This window comes from Mus musculus, chromosome 19 (assembly GCF_000001635.26).
Source record: "Mus musculus strain C57BL/6J chromosome 19, GRCm38.p6 C57BL/6J".
Classification (NCBI taxonomy): Eukaryota; Metazoa; Chordata; class Mammalia; order Rodentia; family Muridae; genus Mus; species Mus musculus.
The window spans coordinates 60,035,351-60,059,385 of NC_000085.6; the positions used below are offsets into that span (position 1 = coordinate 60,035,351).

The 24,035-nt window shown below is 41.7% G+C and overlaps 2 long non-coding RNA genes and 1 pseudogene across 2 annotated transcripts; 1 reads left to right on the forward strand and 2 right to left on the reverse strand.

Annotated features, from left to right (window-relative positions):
• Window positions 1–549: 549 nt before the first annotated feature.
• On the reverse strand, window positions 550–3,683 carry Gm41879. Its single transcript, XR_877973.1, has 3 exons — window positions 2,116–3,683; window positions 1,789–1,960; window positions 550–902 (listed from the first exon to the last, which is right to left on the reverse strand). It is a non-coding gene; the product is annotated as a predicted gene, 41879 (long non-coding RNA).
• Window positions 3,684–5,034: 1,351 nt separating this feature from the next.
• Gm41880 lies at window positions 5,035–15,038 on the reverse strand. The gene is made up of 3 exons (XR_877974.1): window positions 14,625–15,038; window positions 12,086–12,129; window positions 5,035–6,009 (listed from the first exon to the last, which is right to left on the reverse strand). It is a non-coding gene; the product is annotated as a predicted gene, 41880 (long non-coding RNA).
• A 1,725-nt stretch (window positions 15,039–16,763) lies between these two features.
• The window catches only part of Csf1r-ps, a 29,512-nt pseudogene continuing 22,240 nt past the window's right edge, over window positions 16,764–24,035 (forward strand).

A 24,035-nucleotide genomic window follows, 5' to 3' on the forward strand; every position in this document is an offset into this window, starting at 1 on the left:
GAGAAAGAAATGACCCTATTTAAAATAGGGTACAGAGCTAAACAAAGAATTCTCAACTGAGGAATGCTGAACGGCTGAGACACATCTAAAAAAAAAATGTTCAACACCCTTAGTCATCAGGAAAATGCAATTCAAAACAACCCTGAGATTCGACTTCACTCCAGTCAGAATGGCTAACATCAAAAACTCAGGTGACAGCAGATGCTGGGGAGGATGTGAAGAAGGAGGAACACTCCTCCATTGCTGGTGGGATTGCAAGCTGCTACAACCGCTCTGGAAATCAGTTTGGCAGTTCCTCAGAAAACTGGACATAGTACTACCTGAGGACCCACTAATACCACTCCTGGACATATACTCAGAAGATGCTCCAACATGTAATAAGGACACATGTTCCACTATGTTCATAGCAACCTTATTTATAATAGCCAGAAGCTGGAAAGAACCTAGATGTCCCTCAACAGAGGAATGGATACAGAAAATGTGGTACATTTACACAACAGAGTACTACTCAGCTATTAAAAACAATAAATTTATGAAATTCTTGGGCAAATGGATGGAGGATATCATCTTGAGTGAAGTAACCCAGTCACAAAAGAACACACATGATATGAACTCAGATATATTCCTTTTGGGTGCAAAACTGAAGGATGTCAGAGCAGAAGCATCTGTGATTTAAAACCTGCCATTAAGATGAGTTGGTTCTAGGACAAAGAGGTATTATTAATAAGTTCCATTTTGATGTATGTAATGGTAGGATGTCTATCATCTCCCTATTACATATATACCTATTACCTATCATCTGTTATTTATCATCTATCATCGATTTATTTATTACCTACCTGTTGTCTGTCACTCATCTGTGTATCTGTGTCTCCTGCCCATTTTTCTGTCCTTCCACTATTCTGTGTATGTATGAAATGAATAAATGTTAGAAACAACTGAGCAGTGACAGAGCCCTTCTTCCTATCAACCATGTCCATTGACTAAAGCAAATGAAACAGGAACTATGATGAATCCCAGCCTTGCCATAAAACTAGATGCTTTTCTGTGTTAGAGGCAAATTCCTATGCCATACTTCTTTGAGTGAATCAGCTTTGCTGCCAATCTTGTTTTCATACATGAGCATCACTTACTGAACAGTTACACCAGATACGTAGTAGGGGACATCCTTGGCTTTAACAACCACAGCAACCTTGTGATGTCATCCTTCTAATGCCAACTTCCTATGAGGTATTCACAACTGATTCCATTCTTGAGAGCAAGCCTCAGAGCAGGAAGCAGACACCATCTATGTCTGATTTCAAAGCTGTGCTTTGAGGCTTAGGCTGTAGCTCTTGTCCAGCATGAACGGATCCTCCAGTCAGACTTATGGCACCACAGACCTATGACCCTATGACCTTTGCTTGTTAGCAGTCTCCCATGAAGTGAGCTTCATTTTGGCTTCCGTTTCTGTCCTATTTGCATTTCCTTACTTGACCTTTAAGCTCATTCTGTAATTTTAGGTGTTAATTGTCTATTTGACAGAATCTAAAGGGCTTAGGTGAAAAGCCCCCAAATACCTCTTTGGGGGATTATCTATGTTAGGTTAGCCTCTGGGCATGCCTGTGGCAGATGATCTTGATTTTTTTAATGGGGAGGGAAGACCTCACCATGAGTGGTACCATTTGCTGGGATGATGTAGGCTTATATTTTTTCAAAACCTACTTTAATAACTGTTCTTAAATGCTTCAAGCTCCCTTGTAGCCCACCCACCAAAGGTAGGGGAGGAAAGGACAGGGGTATGTGGACCTGTTTAGAAATAGTTCTTTTGGTGATTCCAATCTCTGTTGTCAGCAATCTGGTTTACTCGAATCAGCATCAGTGGCTCAATCCAGAAGAAACTGTGAGGCTCCCTCACAAGTCTGCTGAAGCAGCAAGAAGCAGCTGGAACCCCACCAGATGTTCTTTGGTGTGCTTCTCCCTACGAAGTCATGATAAGGGAAGATGCAGAAAGAAAGCAAGGTAACACAATGTAACAGGATTGTCAGCAATGACCAGTATCAGTGAAGCCCAATGAACACCAGCAAAGCAAACCAATGCCAGAGTATCGTCCAACGTCTACTGGGTTATACTTACACTCTTTCCAAACGTCCTCTCAAGTGTGTACTCCAGCAAGACATCACATGCCCTTTCACCAGGCAGCTTGCAGAGAAACACCACGTGTCTATTCTCAGCAAAACATCCTCTCATAAGACAGCTTCCAGAAAAACATCATATGACACAACTGAGTCTCCAAAGAAACCAGAAATTCCCTCTTCAGCTGAGATCGTGGACTGTATAAAAAAAGCCATCTGTTCCCATTGTGAATGTGAGGTGGCCAGCTTCTTTTAAGGCCCTGCCTGCTTGACTTCCCTGCCACAGCGGAACACACTCTTGAACTTTGAGGCAGAATAAACATTCTCCCTTAAGTTGCTTTGTTCAGAGTACCTTACCACTGCAACAAGAAAAGAAACTGAGACACATACCAGATTCTTTACTGTGTTAAGTTACATTGTAATCTTTAATCCAAAATTCTGACATGATACTGTGGCGATTTTTGTGAAGCCTATGGTGACTCCTGCCTTATCCCACTGCAAGCAAAGCCATGGGTGTTGATAGATATCTCTACTGGATCCTTAAATGGAATATCTGGGCACATTCAGAGCCCACACTTATTTGGTCAAATAGTTCTTTGTCCTCCATACAACTTTAAAATTGGCACTTGTAAGTCCCAGTAGATATTTTTTTTTGCACATGCTAAAGTGTTTTTAAATGAAGCTTTGTTGAAACAAACAGGCACATTATAACTTCTGAAGAATAAATGTGGCACAAGAGTCTTTAAGACCTGTGATGTTTGAGAACAATTCAGTTCCTGAAATAGCCAGCCAGCTTTTTTATGATTTGGTGAAAAGCAGAATGGTGAGATGGGTTTCCAAGGGTTTTCCCTGGTCTGGTCTCAAGTTCTTTACCTTTTTCAGAGACACACTCAGTTGTGTGAGAGCACCTACTTCCCTCACAATGATCTGAAGACAATACTGATGGTGATCACGGTGTCTCTCATGCCAGACATTGAACATGGTACTCTGTGCTGTGTTCATAATTCAGTCTTCTACCTGCTGCAGTAAGCAGGCCTCCCACTGGTGGATGACACAATTCCCTAGAGTTTTATCATGGAAACAGAAGGTCCAAGCCTCTGCAGGCTATTTCTAGAGCCCCCATCCACAATCCTCGCTATACCCTGTTACCAACATAAACATAAAGTACACATTACATTTTTAGGCTAACTTTACACTAGGATACTGTTTTTCCTGGGATTATAACAGGAGAAAGGTAAGCTTTACCTTTTGTGGTGTGCTGAACGTGGGTCCCTGAAGCTTCGAAACCCATAAACATTTCCATATGCAACAAAAGAGTGAATATCAGTATTGTAGCAAAAAAAAGTATATTTAAATTAAAGACTTTAAGAGAAATACTATATTCTACATTATCTGTTCAATACTAAATGCAATCAAATTTAAGGAAGGTAGAGGGAGATCTCAGACAGAAGAGGGGCAATAAAAACCAGAGTGGTGTGTTCACAAGTCAAAGACTCTGGAGCCACTGGAAGCTTAGTGGTAAAGAACACATAAGTGCATGCTCACAGTCAGCTATTGCATGGATCACAGGGCCCCCAATGGAGAGAAAGTATCCAAGGAGCTAAAGGGATCTGCAACCCTGTAGGTGCAACAACATTATGAACTAACCAGTACCCCAGAGCTCTTGACTCTAGCTGCATATGTATCAAAAGATGGCCTAGTTGGCCATCACTGGAAAGAGAAGCCCATTGGACACGCAAACTTTATATGCCCCAGTACAGGGGAACGCCAGGGCCAAAAAGTGGGAGTGGGGGAAAGGTATGGGGGACTTTTGGGATAGCATTGGAAATGTAAATGAGGAAAATACCTAATAAAAAATAATAATAATAAAAAAAAAGAACAGATTCTCTCTCTCTTTGAAGAGAGAAACACAGCCCAGCCAGCACCAATACATGACTGGTGTTTGAGTCCACGATCAGTCATTTCCTATGGCAGCCACAGGATACCAGTACCTGTGCATATCACAAAATGTTGCTCCATCTGATACACTTGCACAGGATGTTGATTGGAGACACACCAACTTGGCTTAAAGGCATACCAATGAAGCATTCCCAATTCAGCAACCACATAGATGTAGTTCTCAGAGACCTTGGCATGAAATGTGTTCTTAGATCTAGAGACTCCGCGTGGGTTCCAAATATTAAGATGACGCTTATAGGGAGAGGTGTGGGATTTGGGTAGGAAGGGGCTATAGGGAAAGAGGGAAAGAGAGAGTGGGAGGAAAGGAAGAAGAGAGGGAAGGAGGGAGGGAGGGAGGGAGGGAGGGAGGGAGGGAGGGAGGGAGGGAGGGAGGGAGGGAGGGAGGGAGGGAAAAAGGGGCAAGGAAAGGAGGGAGGGAGGAAGGGAAGAGACAGAACAAAGAGTGTGGAACAAAGAAAAGTGAAAACAGGTACTCTCCTTATAGGAAAAACAAGGATTTTCCTGATGCCAAGTGAAAGCTAATCTTAGCATAAAAGCATAACAGCATAGGAAGTGTTCAGGCTTGGGCTCTGGAGGGTTAGCAAAACTCCCAGGGGCCTTATTCTTAGAGCATCAGGACACAGGGTTTCAGCATAAGAATAAAGTTAATGGGCCAATAAAGTGACTCCGCAGTCAGAGTGCTTGCTGTTTAAGTATGAGAATATGATTTCAAATCCCAGCACCTACAAAAACAAAATGGTCATAGGTACCTACAAGCATACCAGTGTGAGAGGCATAGACTAGATCACTGGGGTTTGGGTCACCAGCATAGCTCTAGGTCCAGTGAGAACTGTGTCTCAGAGGAATAAGGTAGTATGATAGATCAGGATTCCTCTCATGCTTCCATACAGGAACACAGATGGATATATACATTTACACACACGTGCACACATGTACACATGCATAACACTCTCACACAGGGAAGAAAGAATAAAAGGAAGAGAGAGACAGAGAGAGAGGGGGAGAGAGAGAATGAATGAATGAATGAATGAATAAGTGTAGAAGGAAGCTGGCTTCTGTAGAGGGGGTTTTAGGAGCCTCATAATCCAATCCCTCAACTACCACTGAAATTTCCTCACATCACAGCCAACTAAACTAACATCATTCATTCATTTATCCATTTGTTCATTCATACATTCAGTATCTCAGTGTTTTCAATACTCCAAGCTGTTATAGTGATAAAAGCAGACATTCACAGTGCATTATAGTAATCTGGAGTAAGAGTAGATAAATATCAAATGGTGTATGCAGTGAGGACAGGGTCTCAGACTGGCATTGGAGAAGTGACATTTGAACTTACCTCACAGAGGTAAAGAGCATTTGCCTAAGGCAGCTCATTTCCTTTGTTTCCTTGCATGGAACCACACTGTGTGCTTCATTAATTTTTACCAAACTCCAAATGTCTGTTATAACCCAAGTCAATGACTCTTGGTAACTTTGATCTCCATGGGTGGAAAGGCACCAGGAATGTGTAAAGATTGCATTTGATGGGTCTGACTAATGGATGAGTCACTTGAGAGGAAAGTACAGAACAGTCTCATTTCTTGGATAATAAATCCCTGAATAAGAATTATTCAGGGTCTGTATTCATTTCTTTTCTTGTTGTTGTGACCAAGTACTTGACTAGAAGCAACTTATTGAAAGAAGGGGTTTTTGGCTCACAGTTTGAGGATACAGTCTGTCATGATAGGGAAGTTGCAGAGATAGAAACATGGCATAGCTGGTTACATTGCATCTATAATTAGAAGACAGAGAGGTCTATGTCTATGCTTACCTTCAAGTCTACTTTCTATTATGAAATGTCCTGCCCACATTCAGGATAGAACTCCTCTCATTGGGTAAGCCATTTTGAAATGCTTTCATGGATACACAAACACCTTCTAAGTGATTCCAAATCCTGTCAGGGTGACAGTGAAGATTAACCATGATAGGTAGTAGAAAGGTAGTGAATCATTATGACAGGTATGAATTCTTGGGCAAATGACCTAAGTTCCTGCCTCATATGTCTGCTGTGTGACCTGTGTCCAGGAGTAGTAGAAAGATAAAGAAATAATCAGCAAGATGTTCAGAGCATGAAGATCTCATGTCCTGGCCAGAGCAAGAATGACGTCAGGGACTCTCTTACGTGTCATCCCTTGTTGATTCTGATACGATCCCTTTACCCCCTGGATCTCTCCCATGGATGACTGCAACAAGCTCCAGCCAGCTCTCCATGCCTCTCTGTTCACCTACATTGTTCTCCAGCCCGCTCCATCTTCTGTGGTTGGAAAGGCTACAAAATACAACTTTGATCACATTGTCCCACCCACGGCCCTTCAGGTCTTCCTGTTTCATGAGAACCCTATCCACACACTTCCACATGGCTCGTAATGAGGCAGGTGTTGGTCCCACTGGTCTGCATAGTGCTTTTCAAACCAGTGCATTTTGTTCTCTGGGCTGTCCCAGGGCTGGGGTTCTTTCAGAATATGAACATCATAGCCTCTACCTTATGCCTGGGGCTCAGAACAGATTTTCATCTTCCTCTCAAACATCTTCATCTACTAGCACCCTTCCTATCCACCAACTCCCAAACAGATCTCTCTTTCATGTGGTCTCTTGCTCCTTAGCTTGCCTGACTCTATTTTGATCTAAATAGTCCTTCCTTTAGAAAGTGAGTTCTCATCCAACTTCTCTGGCACATTGCCTACTTTAAGCTGCTCCAGAGTCCTTACGTTCCCTTCCTTTTAATCATGTACCTATAACCTACAAAACTCCTCTGATCCTTGCTTTTCTCAAATATGAATTCCTTACAGGAAAGGTTGGCTTTGGGATTCATGTGTACCTCCCACAGATTAAATGATAATGTACATGTGTGTGTGTGTATGTGTGCGTGTGCCTGTGTATGCATATGTGCATATGAGTGCAAATGCCCAAGGGGTAGAAAAGGGTGTAGAATCTGATGGAGCTGGAATTATAGTCAGTTGTGAGAGGTTACTGTGAGCTGCAGGTGCCAGCATGGAGTTCATGAGTCAGACATTTGGTAAGTATTTGGTAATAGGTTGAAGTAGGGTTGTTTTATAAGATAAAATAAAGCTAACACCCACTTCTGCACGGAATTAAACAATTTAGGCAGCCAAGACTGTATGTAGCTTCCAGCAAGTTGTCAATTAGGCTATTTAAATTAATTTTTTTTACAGTGGCTAATTGGAGCCTGAAGTCTCTTGTCTTTAAAGAGCTAATCCAAAACAACAAAATAAAATAATTATTTCTTAAACAATATGATTCAGACTTAAAATATAAGATTTAATTGTGAGTTGTTAATCTTTGTGTAAAAATTAATTTCAAGTTCATTCAGAAGAAAAGGAGCATACAGAGCTCAGCATTCTGACCAGAGGCTTTAATCACCCAGGTCACCAATAGCTTGGAGCAAGAGCAGGGACAGCCACAGCTACTTACAAACAGGCAAGAGGAGGGTTGGATCTTTCACTTAGCTATTGTTCAATTTTTTTTCAGGTATAGAACATTTCAGATATAAATAATCAAGTCTTTTTCCAAAGGTTGTTCAGTGAGTCTAAGATTTGTAGATAATGAATGCTTTAGTGGGATGCTATCAATGTAATCATTCACTTCCTAGATAAGATGAAATTCAAAATTCAGGATTGTACATGGTCACAAGGGTCAAATAAAATCCAGAACAAGAGAAACCAGCCAGCCATCTTGATAAGCTCTTTGCTTGCTTCTTGTTTCTAGAGAATCTCTCAGATTTTCCTGTACCCAACCGGTAAGAAGAACACATGCTCCACTATGTTCATAGCAGCCTTATTTATAATAGCCAGAAGCTGGAAAGAACCCAGATGCCCCTCAACAGAGGAATGGATACAGAAAATATGGTACATTTACACAATGGAATACTACTCAGCTATTAAAAAATGAATTTATGAAATTCCTAGGCAAATGGATGGACCTGGAGGGTATCATCCTGAGTGAAGTAACCCAATCACAAAGGAACTCGCACAATATGTACTCACTGATAAGTGGATATTAGCCCAGAAACTTAGGATACCCAAGATATAAGATACAACTTGCCAAACGCATGAAATTCAAGAAGAACGAAGACCAAAGTGTGGACACTTTACCCTTTCTTAGAAATGGGAACAAAACACCCATAGAAGAAGTTGCAGAGACAAAATTTGGAGCTGTGACGAAAGGATGGACCATCTAGTGATTGCCATATGCAGGGATCCATCCCATAATCAGCTTCCAAATGCTGACACCATTGCATACACTAGCAAGATTTTATCGAAAGGACCCAGATGTAGCTGTCTCTTGTGAGACTATGCCGGGGCCTAGCAAACACAGAAGTGGATGATCACAGTCAGCTATTGGATGGGTCACATGGCCCCTAATGGAGGAGCTAGAGAAATTACCCAAGGAGCTAAAGGGAACTGCAACCCTATAGGTGGAACAACAATATGAACTAACCAGTACCCGGGAGCTCTTGTCTTTAGCTGCATATGTATCAAAAGATGGCCTAGTCGGTCATCACTGCCCAAGAGAGGCCCATTGGACTTGCAAACTTTATATGCCCCAGTACAGGGGAATGCCGGGGCCAAAAAGGGGCAGTGGGTGGGTAGGGGATTGGGGGGGTGGGTATGGGGGACCTTTGGGATAGCATTGAAAATGTAAACGAGGAAAATACCTAATTAAAAAAAAAACTTCCTTAATATCTTGAGTATTTTAAAGATATTTCAGACTATTCTTACACCAGTGTCTGAAGTGCAGTTTCTACTGTTACCCACCCTGTCTCTCCTGCATGGCCGTTAGAGCCCTTGTGTAGTTGGTTTTTTTTTTTTTAATGTGAGCTCATCTTAAGCAATTGTTTTTGCTTGAACATTCCAGTCCTGGTTGCTATGCTCAAACTCACATAGTGCTTTCTTCTGCTTTCTAGAAAATTCTACAGGTCTAAGGGAAGAGTTTCTGCCTTTCCGGGATCACTCCTGCATTGTTATGTGCAGTTGGTCATTATTACATGAAATTGTCCTGGCCTACTTGCTGAAGATGACATTTTCCCACTAGTGACCCCATGTAGCCTTTCTTACTGTGCCCATGAAGCTGGGGTTGACTTCTTGTCTCTCTTTCAACACAGTAGATGCTCTTTACTCCTGGTACTGTACACACTTAACATCATTCTCTACCGGGTATGTGAGGGCCTACACCTTGCCCTTGCCCTTGCCCTTGCCCTTGCCCTTGCCCTTGCCCTTGCCCTTGCCCTTGCCCTTGCCCTTGCCCTTGCCCTTGCCTTTGCCCTTGCCCTTGCCCTTGCCCTTGCCCTTGCCCTGTAGAGACACTGAGATGGTCTGTCCTCGTGCCTCAGCTTCTGATTTCACCCACTGCTGTGCTCTCTCTGTGTGTCTTGTCTCTCTCTCTTTCCTAATGTGTGTGTGCTTGTGAGTGTGTGTGATGTATGTATGTTTGTGACTGTGTGTGTATGTGTGTGTGCTATGTATGTACGTATTTTCAGGTTCACCTGTGTGCCTCACAGGCTAGAAGACTGTTACTCTCTGACTTATTTCCTTGAGACAAACTATCACCAAACCTAGCTCTAGGTTGGTGGCCAACAAGTACCTAGAACTGTTATGTCTTTGCCCCTCAGAGCACCAGGGTTGCAAGCATATGTGTGGCCATATCTGGCCTACTTACATGGGTGCTGGGATTCGAACCCAGGTTTTCATGCCTGCACAACAAAATGCTCTTACACATGAAGCCTTCTTCCTGAACCCTTGCTGCTGTGATTTTTAAGAACTTGGAATCTGGGTGTTTTCTTTCATTAGTTTTTGTCTCAATTATGCATTTACTAATTTTGTTTTGTTTGATTTTTATCAAATTCAAATAAATGTCCTTGAAGAAAGTGAGATTTTCTCTATGTCAACTGGGATACTTTAAAACAATTTCATGTTATTAAATTGGTATGGATTAAAGAAAGAAAATTTGAATTGTAGCCAATTATTCATGGACAGAGTACTTACATATATCTTTTGATAGGAATGTAAATTGTAGTATATTTGACTATACATATTAAAAGCCTTAGAAGAATATGCATACTTTCAGAACAGGTAATTCCATCTTGTAAATTTATCTCTAATTATTGAAATAAATAATTAAAAACTGGGGCAAAGATACAGTGCCCATCGCTGCAACATCCTTGAAGGATGGTAAATTATACAAATGAGAAATACTTTTAAGGGTTTTAGATTACTGAAGTGTTTAGTGTACATTTTTTTCTCAACCAAAACATACTTATGTCTCCTGGTTATTAAAATTCTTATTTAGAACAATTTAAACTCACTTATTTGCTTGGTAATATAAGAAGACAGTTCATAGTATCCATATATTAAAAATATTAAGCCCTATCAATGTACCTTATCCAAGATGTTAAAGGTACATTTCTCATTAAAATATGTAGTATATAATTATTATGCATTGAATATTTAAAACATTAGCAGATAACCAAGAGAATGAGAAGGTAGAAACAAAGAGAATGTGGAAACAATGTATTGATATAAGATTGCCAAGGTACAAATGATGATCCTATGGGGCCATGGGACCATGACCTTTAAGTTTCTCATTTCTGAGATTTTTTTTTCCCTACCAGGAAGAAAAATGGCTTCCAATTTATGAAAACCAAAGAGCTCTCAGGACTTTACCTACTCTAGACTCTAACTGATAGTAAAAATAGAAAGCCAAGGAAAGTTACATTTCCTGGACAGTTGAGGGTTATCGCCACAAGACACTGAGATGTCAAGGAGACATTTGTTTTTGTCTGAAGCTGAGCTTCACACTATAAGCCAGGTTAACCTTGAATACCTGCATTCAGAGATAAAGCTGTCCTTTTGCCTCCTGTGAGCTGGCATTTGTCTTGGAGTTCCCCTCTCCAGCATCTAAGAGAACTCTGACTACATGTCCACTATCTGCATACCCTGACCCCTCTCCAGCATCTAACGGAATTCTGACTGCACATGTCTGCTGTCTGTGTGGCCTGAGCTCTCTCCCCTTCTCCTTCCATGCTCTCCTCTGTTGTCTTTGTTCACACCATGTTTTAGGCTTCACTTGGCTCATTGCAGTATCCTCCTAGTTGGTCTACATCATAATCTTCTTCCCAATCAGTGACTGAACTGTTGGCCAGAGTGACAAATCAAAAACTTTGATTAAAGGCTTGTTCGCAATTTCATGTATGGAACATACTTTGATCATGTTTGCTGCCTCTGTATTCTTTCTTATTTCTCCTACTTTTATCAAGTCCCTTCTTCTCAGAAAGTCCTTCTCTTACCTTTAAGGTGTGTGTGTGTGTGTGTGTGTGTGTGTGTGTGTGTGTGTGTGTGTGTGTGTGTGTGTCCCAGGGCATTTTATTAGGATTGCTTGCAAGAACATGGGTGAGGGTTATGAACCAAGCTAAGGCAACTTACCATTAGTTGAGTCAAGGGATATGATTCTCCTCCTCCAGAAACCATTAACTGTCCATCTTCCTCTACTATCTAAGATAAACTTCAAGCTCCATCCTATTATCCATATCTCTTCACCATCTTTCAGACTTCATCTTTCACTCCAACTCTCCCAGGCTCCCCTCTGTCCCGGCCTCGAAGTCTGCTCCTTATCACACTTATGTGCTGCTGACCAGCTTATCTTCCTCACTCTGGTCCTTTGTGCTCATTACAGCCTTCAGTTTGGAAAGTGCCTCCCCTGCCAGCCACTCTTCAAACCTCAGCCCCGATAACTTTTCCTCTTGACTCCTCCCTCATGCTTAAAGTTACTATCTTGATTCACACTCATTTTTCTTTGTGGTCTTATCAGTCACTTGCTGTATATTGCCTTTATTAGATATATTAGCTACATCTCTGTCGCTCTTAGTAAATTATAGGCTCCTTGATGGCTTACCTATGGCTTGTTTTCACTCCTACAGAGCCTAGAATAGCATCAGGTCCTAACTGTATACTTACATGTGTTGGTTAAAGGGGGCTGCCTTCCATAGACGGGCTGGAATCTGGAGGAGTAAAAGAAACACTCAAGAAGGCATAAAGGGAGGAGACGGAACTCTCTGAAGCTTTGAACAAGTCTCCTTTTCTCTTTCTGTCATCAAAGAAGAGAGCAGTTTTTATAGACACAAAGAATGACCTCCCCAGAGCATACGGCCCCAAAGCCTGGGCAAGGATTTGGTGTGACAGGACACAGTTGTCAATTTGGATTTTAGAAAATGATTTATTTATTCAATGTATTGTGATTTTTTTTTTAAATTTCTCAACCGCAAAGGATGGTCAAACTAAAAAGATGTTGAGGGTTTTTTTTTTAATCTAAACATTGTACAGAAGGTATTTTAACTAGTCAAATTAAAAGCAGATGTCTTAAATTAAAACACATAAATTACGTGAGCTTAAAAATTTCATACATCTGTGATGAAAATCTATCACTCAGAACTTAATAAGATAGATTTTTGAAAGCTTACATATTTGTGTGTTTAGTTAATTGATGACATTTAATTAAGTGTCTCTTTAAAAGAACATTTAAATTTATATACCACAATAATTATCTTGTAATTACATTATCTCCACTTGTGTGTTTGCTAATACTTGTTTAACTTTGGGAAATTTAGGAGTTATAAAAAAGTGCACAGAAAAGAAATGACAACCTTCTATAGTTCCAATAACAAAATTATTACCAATAGAAGTAACATACATTCGTTATGAAGAATTTGCATCATTTAGAAACATACAAAGAGAAAATGTTTCACTCTAAATGTTAGTCGCTTCACAAACTCATGTATTGTTCTTGTCAAGGGTTAAGTGACCCTTTGGGATATCAGTTTTGTGAACATATTTATGCTGCTCAAAAGAGTATGTGTATTGTTCTTATGAGAAAATATAAATTTCTCATTTAAGCTTAATACTAAATACATTTTTTAAAGTTTGTGTGACTGTTTTTCTTTGAAAGAACAAAGACTTTTTTTTTAAGTAGAAGACAAATCCTATAACTCAAACTGAGAATGACTGTGGAATAGTTCCTGTCTTCATTGCTTTGACCAAATACCTGAGAAGATACAACATAAGGGAGGAAGTATTTATTCTGGCACACAGTATAAAAAGTGCAGTCCCTTATAGCCGGTAATGTATGGGAGATCAGCTCCAGCTATGGCCACAGAATCATGAGGCTGCTTGTTGTATGGGGACCAGAAAGCAGAAAGACTGGGGTTAGAAGCCAGCTTGGCCTATAGCCCTGATGGCTCACCCCAGGGGTGCACCTCCCTCCTCAAGATAGGCTACCTCTTCTAAAATTTCTACAACCTCCAAAGGCAGTGCTACCAACTGGGGACCAAGTTTTCAAATACATGAGCCTATGGGAGCTATTTCACAGTCAATCCATAGCAGACTACCAGCCTTAAATTTCAGCAATGGCTAGTTCAACTTGGGTATATTGGTGTTAAGAACCTAGGAGACTAGTATTGTCAGAAATCCCTGAAAGTTTTGGAACAGACTGTCTGCTCACTAATCCTAAACACATTCTGCTAAGATTGCAAACTTCATTGAAGCATTTAAAGCAACCTGGCCATCTCCGTACCATAACTCTTATAGGCCCAGCCAGGAGGTCATTGATAACTGCCATCATGTTTGTCTTTTTCCTTTCTTTTTCCAGATAAAAAGATTATTAAGAACTTGTGGTAGTTTGGATGAGAAATGTTCCTCATGTGTATCTGAATACTTGGCCCAGTTGGTAGCATTGTTTGGGAGGTAAGGGAACTTTCAGGGCATGAAGCCTTGCTGAAAGAAGTTATCACTCAGGGGATGAACTTTGAGGTACATTGTCTGGCTATTCTTCCAGTCTGCTTTGTCTGTTTTCTGTATATGGTTGAAGAGTCAGTCTCTCAACTTCCTGCTCCAGTTACTTGCTGCCATCCCTCCCCTGTCTCTCCTTCTGCAACCTTAAACCCAAACAGGAAGATAACTAACAAATAGATAAGGTATCTGAAGACTTGGATCAAACTCTTTGTTTGCCAAGACATTTTCTGCTAGGTTTTGTCTAAGTGAAGACAACATGATGAAGGTAGGAAGACCTCGCTGTCTCCTGCTTCACTACGAGAGTAGGTGAGGGCACCTGCCTGGTGTCCCCAGATCCCACCACAGGGTCTGGACTTCAAATGAGATATGTTTCTGTTTCTGTTGGCATGTACTTCAGACTCTAACACCAAATGCTTCGGTCTCCAACGTGGGGCAGCAAAAAATGCCCAAAAAGAAAAAAATAATCACTTATGTCTGGCTAGAAATCCATGGTGGGGGACATGCCAGGCTGAAATTAAGTATGCAGCAAAGCATGTATGTCTAGTTGGAACTGGGGCTCCACAGACACTCTTTTGGGAGCCTTGTGCTACCTCCTAAGTCTTCAATGAGCACAGAAAACTCACACTCAATACTCCCCTTTGAAGAGCTACCAGCTGGGCATTACTTTAGTAGGCTTTAAGAAAATGCCCCTTGTATGTCAGTACCTCACCTCTGTCCGCAGCACCGGTTCTCACATGGTAGAAAGAGAAGCAGCGTGGTAGGAAGCCATAAAAACCCACTACTGGAGAAGCTCAGCTGAGGAGGTAGACAGACTTAGGCAATTCCTCTTGAGTGCTGAATCTCTTAGTCATGGTATGGGGTTCCATTTCTGTCTTCCAGATGAAATGAGAGACAAATGCAAACAAACCAACAACCAAGACCACAACCCACTGAGCTTGAAATTGAGAGCAAGTACCAAGATTAGATGGCTGCTAAGGGGTGGAATAACCTCATGGACCCAGAGGCCTCAGCAGCCCAAGGCTTGAGTTTTAGAGCCTGAACAGTTTCTGAGATCATCAGACAGAGTTTTGGAAAGGAAAGATCTGGATCTTAGACAAACACATCCATGAAATTAAATTCCAAGTCAAATTATTAACCCTTTGGGGTAGTTCTCTCATACTAAAGTAATTGGGTTACTAATTTAATTTTTATCCTCCTAATTAATCCTTTCTGATACTAATTTATAATATTAAATCTAAAAAGAAGTAAGGTTAAGTTGAAGAAAGAAAGAATGAATGAATGAATGAATGAAAGGAAGGAAGGAAGGTGCAAACAAAGACTAGCCTTTAAAGGGCCAGCAAGATGGCTCAGCTGGTAAAAATTACTTCCTGCAAAGTCTGAGGACCTGAGCTCAATCCCTGAAACCCATGTAGGGGTGAGAGGAAGAGAAAACAGACTCCACAAAATTCTCCTCTGACTTACACATATTCTGTGGCAAGAGTATCACACATGCATACATATAGATAGACATACAGACATACAGACACACATACACAATATACATACATATACGTACATACACACATGCATGCATACACACACACACACACACACACACACACACACACACACACACATATATATATATATATATATATAGAGAGAGAGAGAGAGAGAGAGAGAGAGAGAGAAAGTAATTTCTTAAACATTATTAACATTTCTTATATCTTTTACTAATATCAGTTTTCAAAACAACCAAAGCTTTGAAAACTTTGTGGCTTCACTGTTGCTGACTTTATAATTCTGGCAGCTAGGAGGAATGTGTTTTCTTCAGTGCCCTTGATAATGGCTATAGTGTCCCTGTGGTTTCAGTAGCTTTCAATTGTCTTCACACAAAATTTTATTGGCTAGAAAAAGTGTCAGCTGCGAGATTCCAGGACCTTAGAACGAGTTTGCTTATCCTGTGCAGCAGCAAGACCCTATCGCTGTCGGGAACACCAAGAGCTAGGAGGGTGGCTTCTTTACTTTCACTGCATCTCCTACCCCAGCAATCCCCCTGAACCTGCCATGACCTTTGACCAAGCCTCTTCATCCAAAAGGCAGCTGAGTGCATCTTGTAGCCAGATGTGTGCCCCCACACCCACGTTCCTGGACTCAATTCATAAATCCCCTGCTACCTGCTCTGACGGCCTCCTCACTGCTAACAAATGCCTCTGTGGATCGCTGCTCTCTGACCCAATTCCAAGGCAGGGAGGTGACCGGCCATCTTTTAAATGACACAAGATCGATGAAGTATCATCATGACCAAGCCAACGCAGTTGACAGGCCTCCTGCTCAAGTCCTCTTTCTCTTTTCTAGGCAGCACCAGGCTGATGAAGTCATCCTGTGTCACCACTAGATGCACAACAGCATGAGAGAGATGCAAACCCACTCCCCATCACTCAGGTTAAACACCACTGTGGGTTGTCCAGGTCTTTTTTAATTTTGGCCAAGATCAATAATTTTGTTTAGTATCCCTGTATCTATCAGTGTATTTAAGTAGTGCGTGGTAATAAGAACATGCTGGCATACAGTGCATTAGCTCCAGGGCCATCAGGAGTAGCCACTGATATTTCAGCTGCATCTTTGCTATAAAGAAAGCTTCACACTGCAGGGCTTACTTTCTGCATGCTCATTCTTTACTTTTCCTGTCTAGGGCCAATAAACAAGTTACTTTCCCCTTTTGACTCTGGAATGCAATTCTCTCTGCAACCCTCTGAAACTACTGTGACTGGCACATTTTGAAGAAAGCAGGACATATTGCAGTGGAGATGTGTGGAATATCACATAACCACAAATGATAGAGTGGTTCTCCAACCCTAGGTCATCCATGGTCAAGTCCCAGGAGATTCTTAGTGCGTCATCAGAAAGACTTCAGAAGGAATTTGGTCTTGTTTTGGTGAGAGAGCTGAGCTACAACGACATCCTGACACCCATCTACAAACAGGTAATGATAGAACTGGACACTGATCCCCTCTCTGCTCTAGTCCACGATTCTTTCTCTCCCCTCCACACACCTCTCCATGATCACCCTTTCACCTCTCTGTTCCATGTAGCAAAGGTACCTCTGTCTCTATAGATTTCAGTCTGAGCCCAGGATTCTTGTACCCATGACCTAACAATGCTGCATCATGAAGAGACAGCCCCATCCCTCTATGTCTTACATCCTCTCGGGCTGTGGCTTCACTCTGTCTTTCCTAGGTGCTTTTGCCAAACAGGTTCTAAAAACCGAGTTATTGGATATAACATTGAGGACTCTGTTTAGTGGATGTATAAGAAAATATGACATTCATCTGCCTGTTTTATTTCACTTTTTCTTATGAGCTGTGCTCTCAATGACCTTTGTCTGGAAAATGGAGACACATATCACTATCTCAAAGATAGGTTTCATCCATTGTCCTTAGCTCACATCACTTTGGAAACAAATGTTCCCCATAAGTCTTTGTGATAGACTAGCATGGTGGTGCACACTTGTAATTCCAACAGAGGCAGATGGATCTCAGTAAGCTCCAGGCCATCCTTGTCTACATAGTAAGTTCCAGGCTAACCAAGGACTATGTTGTAACCTCTTGTCTCAGAAAATCCAACAAGCCTTGATGTGAGTAGATCCCTTTTTCTAGTGTCAGACTTTCTTCACCACAATCCCAGGGGATCCTAATACTCAACATTTTTTTTCAATCTCCATTCATTTATAGCTCAAAGAAAATGGAGTTATCCAAAAAGTAAGAAAATTGTGTATAATATGAATCTACAAGAATGGGCTACAACAGTGCCTGGTCAATGCTGCTGTTTGTGACACAGCCATTTGCATGCCTCCAACAATGCCACAAAGATGCTATACACCACATGGAATTGCACCAACATTGGAAAGGGTTAAAAGTTTTTAAGAACCACCTAGACTTTCTAGGAAGCACCAAAAAGTATTTGGAAAAAAATAATGACTAGACGGCTCTTTCAAGGATCTAGAGGAGAGGTGGGAGGAGGGAGGGGAGAGTGGTCAGGTGTGTGGAGGGGTAGGGAGTATATCTGGGTGGCCATGAGAATAAATGGAAATCTGCAGCTGATGAGGGGGGAGAAGGAACCCAAGAATCAGTGGGGGTGTTCTTAGCTATAACTCACAGCACTGGGGATATGAAGCCTGGGAAGGCTGCATTCAGCGGCCAGGCAGGAACCCTGCTGGAGCATATGGACACCAACCCACCCACAGTACTTCTGACCCAAAACTTAACCTGGGATTGGGATGGAGCAGAGACTGAGGGAATGGCCAACCAATATCTGGCCCATCTTGAGACCCAATCCATGAATAAGCCCCAATCCATGACACTATTAATGATACTCTGTTATGCTTGCAGACAGAAGTCTAGCATGGCTATGCTCTGAGAGGCTCCACCCCCCCTCCCCACACTGGATCAGACAGATGCAGACATCCACACCCAAACACTGGATAGAGTTGGGGACATTTATGGAATAGTAGGAGGAAGGATTGCGGCCTCTAAGGGGATAGGAACTCCATAGAAAAAACAACAGAATCAACTAATCTGGACTCTTCGGGGGCTCTCAGAGACTTAACTGCCAACCAAGGAACATATACAGGCAGGACCTAGGCCTCCCTGCACAGATGTAGCAGACATGCACCTTGGTCTTTATGTGGGTCCTGGATAACTGGAGCAAGGGCTATCCACAAGCTGTGCCTGTATCTAACTGGGCTGCCTTGTGTAGCCTCAGTGGGAGAGAAAGTGCCTAGCCCTGCAGAAACTTGAAGTACCATGGTTAGGGGATATTCAGGAGAACACCCCCCCCCAACTCAGAGGAGAAAGGGGGAAGAGGGGTGAAGGATTATGAGAGGAGGTGACCAGGAGAGGGACAATGAGCGGGATGTAAAGTGAATAAGTAAATAATTAACTAATTGATTTTTTTTAAAAAAATTAGATGTCAAAGGGGATAATTGCTTTCAGTTAATCAGTGTCATAGCCATGAATGACTCTAAGAAGCAACATCTAACTGATGTGTTTGGGTAAGGGACCTAACATGAATGAAATGTCCATAGCGACATTTTAATCCAAATGAGCAAAATCATAGTTTTATAACAAACATAAAACAATGCTATCTAGCATGCTGTCAGGGTTAAGTCAATTTTAGACACCCTGCTGTGTATAACCAATGCCCAAAGCTAATGGTTTTCCAACACTCCTGGACCAGAGTCAACAGAGTTGAGAAGCATACCTGCTCCATGATTTCATTGGAAATCCACTTTGTTCACCTTCAGTCAACCAACCTCTGTTTCAATCCAGGTGAAGCAAGGAGGAACACACAGGTGAAGCGTCCTGCATGAGCCATGCCTCGTACAAAGGCTATAACTGCCTGCCACATGCCTTGTTCCCTGCTCTGCCTAGATTGACTCTGGACACAAAGCCATGTGCATGGTGCTTGCATACTCAATGAGCACTGCTGTGAAACACACATTCTAACTTTTTTCACACTTTAATACATGTGGTTAAATAACTAATTACTTGCTTAATGTTTGCTTTTTTTTTTCTTTTTTATCCAAGTCCATTTTCTGGTGTACAAACATTTATGTCTGAAACAAATAAAAACTATGACTCTATCACCCTTAGGACCTCTATCTCGTGGCTCCATCCTACAGAATGCTCCAAGCCTACCTTTAATGGCTATGTGAGGTTATCCTGAGTAACTGACTTCTACTCTTAGATATCAAAAGTTCTCATGACCAATTTGGCCGTCCACACCCAAGAGGCGAGGGAATAATAGTTGTGTTTGAACTCCACTCTTCTTGCTCCTAGGGTTCACTGTCAAATTTTTCAAGTAGAGAAAGTCTGAAAGGGGGATATTGAAATGCAAATGGAGTCTGGCAGGCAGAGGGGTTGGCAGGCAGCTCCCAAGCAGTCTTCCCTGTCCAACCCAAGGAAAGAAGGTGGTGGGGTTGCAGTTTGAAGCAGGAGTTTCTTTTCAGGTCAGGTGTTTTTTGAAGTTGGCAGATGGCAATTTCATTTGCATTTAATGCCCTTCAGAGTATTTCCTTTCTGTTGTGCTAAACACCTCTCTCAGTTGGGTCTAATTTGATGAGGTCATGATGTCACCCTTGACCCTTTGGAGTTTAAATGAAACCATCTGACCAGAAAGGAGAGAGAGAGAGAGCACTCTCCATCTCATTCACAGACATTTGATATTTGCAGATGTATGGCCAGCTTCCCTAACTTCCCACTTGGCAGTTTAGCTCTTGATTAGAAGTAGAATTGGTGAATTGCCCAAGAGTCCAACATTTGAAGATTAAATGGGCCCAATTAATCCTTTGTCACATTCTTGTCAAAATAAAAGCACTATGCCAAAGAAAGAAAAAACAACTGCTTATACCTACACCGAGTAATTTGGGATATTAGCAATCAATTAACTTGAGAAAATACCTAAACAGCATAGTATACAAAACACTTGCAGAGTGCTCTACCAGCAAAATGAGTCATGATATAAAGGCAGACTCCGGAGCTGGGAGATGGGACAGTGCATAAAAGCACTCTAACCGAAAACCCGAGTCTGAATCCTTAGAACCCATGTAGAGAGCCAGGCATGCCTGTAACATGCCTGTAACCTCAGCACTGAGGAGCAGAGAGACACAGATAAAGTCTGGGAGCTCCCAGGCCAGCTAGCCTAGCCAGAACAGTGGACAAGAGACACCATCTCCAGGAGATAGGAAGAGAGTGATAAAGGAAGACTCAAAGTTCTCCTCTGGCCTCCACAAGTGCTTGCACAAGTACACACAGTCACACACTCCCATGCATGTGTGCACTACATACAATAAACAAACAAATAAGTCAACAAAAAAATCAGATAAAGGCTCTCCTATTTTATAGGAAATGCTGCCATCTCTGTAAGCCCTGGATGTCACACATTGAGAGAAAGGGACCAATCCTACCTTTCTAGCTAAAACTCAAAACAAAAATAGAAAAAGCAGGTGTACAAATAGAAATGATCTCAAAAGGCTAACAGTTGTATGTGAGTGTGTTCTCTCTCTCTCTCTCTCTCTCTCTCTCTCTCTCTCTTTCTCTCTCTCTCTCTGTGTGTGGTGTGTGCTATTCAAAACCATGTGTATACAGGTGCATGTGTGTGGGCACGCAGGCCAGAGAAAGACTTCAGGAGTCACACTCAATCGCCCTCTATTTCTTTCTCTTGAGGCAGGGTCTCACATTGAATCTGGAAGTAGAAGTAGACTGAAAGCCAACAAGTCCCAGAGAACCTCCTGTCGTCTCCTCCTGTCTCCTCTGTCATGGTAGGGTACCCACCAGCACAAGTGGCCAGACCAAACTTTTTTTGTGCATGCTAGAGACTTGAACTCAGGTCCCCACACCTATGCAGCAAGTGTTTTTCCCCACTGAGGCATCTCCCTAGCCCTGAAAGGCTAATATTTTTGTGTTTGTGTAGGTGTATGGATTGTAGCTTTAGGCACATTTATGCAAGCAAGCTTACAAGGTTTCATATCTTTTTAGATACACAGAGCCTCATCGTGTTTTATCATTGTTCAGGCTCTATGATATAACCTGTGAAGTGTCTTTGGGGGAAAGATATTGGCCTTCCAAACTTCTTTCCAGAAAATACATCTGCTTGTGCAGTCTCAGACAAATTATCACCTGAAATAAATGTAAACTCTGATTAAACTGTATGAAACTGTCTCTCGGGAAGTACGAGTAAGAAAAGCTGCTTTAAGTCTATTTCATTTTTATTGGGTATCAGACATAATAAATTTGATTAAAGCTCACTATCTATTTCTAAAGATTTAAGTTGTGCTGGGGGTCACATAGCAAGGCCAAGGTCTACAAGAACTGGATGAGGATAAATGCTGGTCCATTCAGGCAGGAATCCTGGCTGCAGGTGCAAATCAAATAGCCCAGGCTGTTTCCTGGTGACTGGTGCTTTAAAGTTTTGATAGTTATCGCCACTGATAAGGCAGAGTTCTGCTTTGTCTTGAAATGCTACAAGATCCAGCATTTCAGGGCCTGTCTCCTCCCAGGGCAGAGGTGGACTGGAAGAGGAGTGGTTCTCAACCCATGGGTCGTTACCTGGAAGAACTGAACTCTAGGACACACAAGTCCTTGGCTGGTGGCCTTACCTGACAGCACCTAGAAAAAAATGGTTCTCAATCCTCCTAATACTGGGACCCCAATACTGAGTTCCTCCTGTTGTGGAGACCCCCAAACCATAAAAACTGCTTCATTGCTGCCTCATAACTAGTTTTGCTACTGTTACAAATCTCGCAATGTAAATATATAATATGTAACCTGGGGGGGGGGGCACGACCCATGGGTTGAGAACCACTGGCCTAGCGCTTTAGACTGTGTGGTACCTAGCTTCAGTGTCTATTGGACCTGATTTAAATTTGGCTTTTCCCCCATGTTGTGTGTTATTTGAAAAAAAGATCAATATCACTTTTCAAAAATAAAAAAAATTATGCATGTTAATTTTAGAGCCAGTAAAGGGAGAGAAGTACAAGAATAAAAAGAAATCATAAAAGAGAACCATAAAAGGAGCCCCCACTGAGTACGGTAGGCTGTGAGTAGAGCGGCCTCCTTTTGCTCCTGATTTTAATATGATGGCAGCTACATCATACGCATTACTTTGTGACTTGATTTCTATTGATACCTTTGTAACAGAACTCACGCTTTGGCAAGTAATATATTTAATAGTTGCATAATAATACATTGTGTCTACTCAATCTATATTCAAACACTGCTCTTGGTTTGTTACTGCTCATTGATGTTATGATTTCATTTTTGATTCTCATAAATAGCACTACGACGAACATCTTTTTATACAAAGTTTTACTTACATGTATCTTGTACATACGCGTACATGGTTAAGCACATGCTCTAAGCATGCTAGAGCCCAGCCTCAGAGTCCTCTCTCAGAATGGAATTTGATGCATTCCAAATCTTCACCAAAGATCTAACAGGTAATTACAAGTCCATGGAGCACATTGGCAGATTTCTCTCTTGAGGAGTCATATCAGGTTGATATTCTTGCTGGCAGCACAGAAGAATTCTCATTCCATTCCAGCTACAGAAGTTTAAGAACTTTTTACTTTTATTTTTGAGTTTATAATATAATTACATAATTTCCCCTTCCCTTCCCTTTCTCTATACCCTCCCATAAACCCCTCCTTACTCTCTCAAATTCATGGCCTTTTTGGAAAAGCAATTATTTTTTTGACAGTATTGGAGCCAGGGCTATAGCTCAGTTGGTAGGCACTTACCTAGCAAACAAGAAGCCCTGAGTTTGATCATCAGCACCACATAAAGTGACCACAGTAGTAAACACCTATGATACAGCAGTCAGAGGGTCAGAAGTTCAAGGTCATTTGCTGCATATGGAGTTAGAGCCCACTCTGGGCTACTTGAGAGAGACCCTGTCTCAGGACAACTAAATAATACAAATGACAGTATCATCTCACCGGTATTTGACATACATCTTTTTGTTGGTGGGTTTCATTAGCTTTTTTTCTTCTTTTCTCCTAACATAAATTGTTTATTGCAGAAGCTACCTGGTTTTTCTCAGACTGATGGTCCTCATTTGTAAGATAGAATCATAACATATCACTTAGCTGGTGGGTTTAGGGGCTGATTGATATTGCATAAGTGAGAGCCTCCAAAATGGCCAAGTGAGAGCAGATGCTACCATCACACCCAGCTCAGATCAGATGATACGATGAAAGGGCTCAGCAAATGATCCTAAAATCCCATCCCCAGGTACAAGACAACTTTACATGGAGGTGTGAGCATATCCTTGGAGACTCACACACCCATAGACACGAGGAGAGGTCAGACACACAAATTACATATAAACATGTCTAAATATATGCGGCGTATGGATGCCACAGCACAGCATGTAAGTCACACACATCTGTTTCAAACCACGTAGTAAAACATTGCAAAGCAGTTCTCATCTCAGTTCCAGAAGAGGAAGTTCTGTGTGGAGGAGATGCTGAGGGTCAGCTGTAGGTGCATGCCTTCTCTCATGGGAAAAAAAAAGGGGGGCGGTGTATTAATGGGTCTAGGAAGCTCACTCAATAGCCACCCTATACCAAATGATAAGTTTC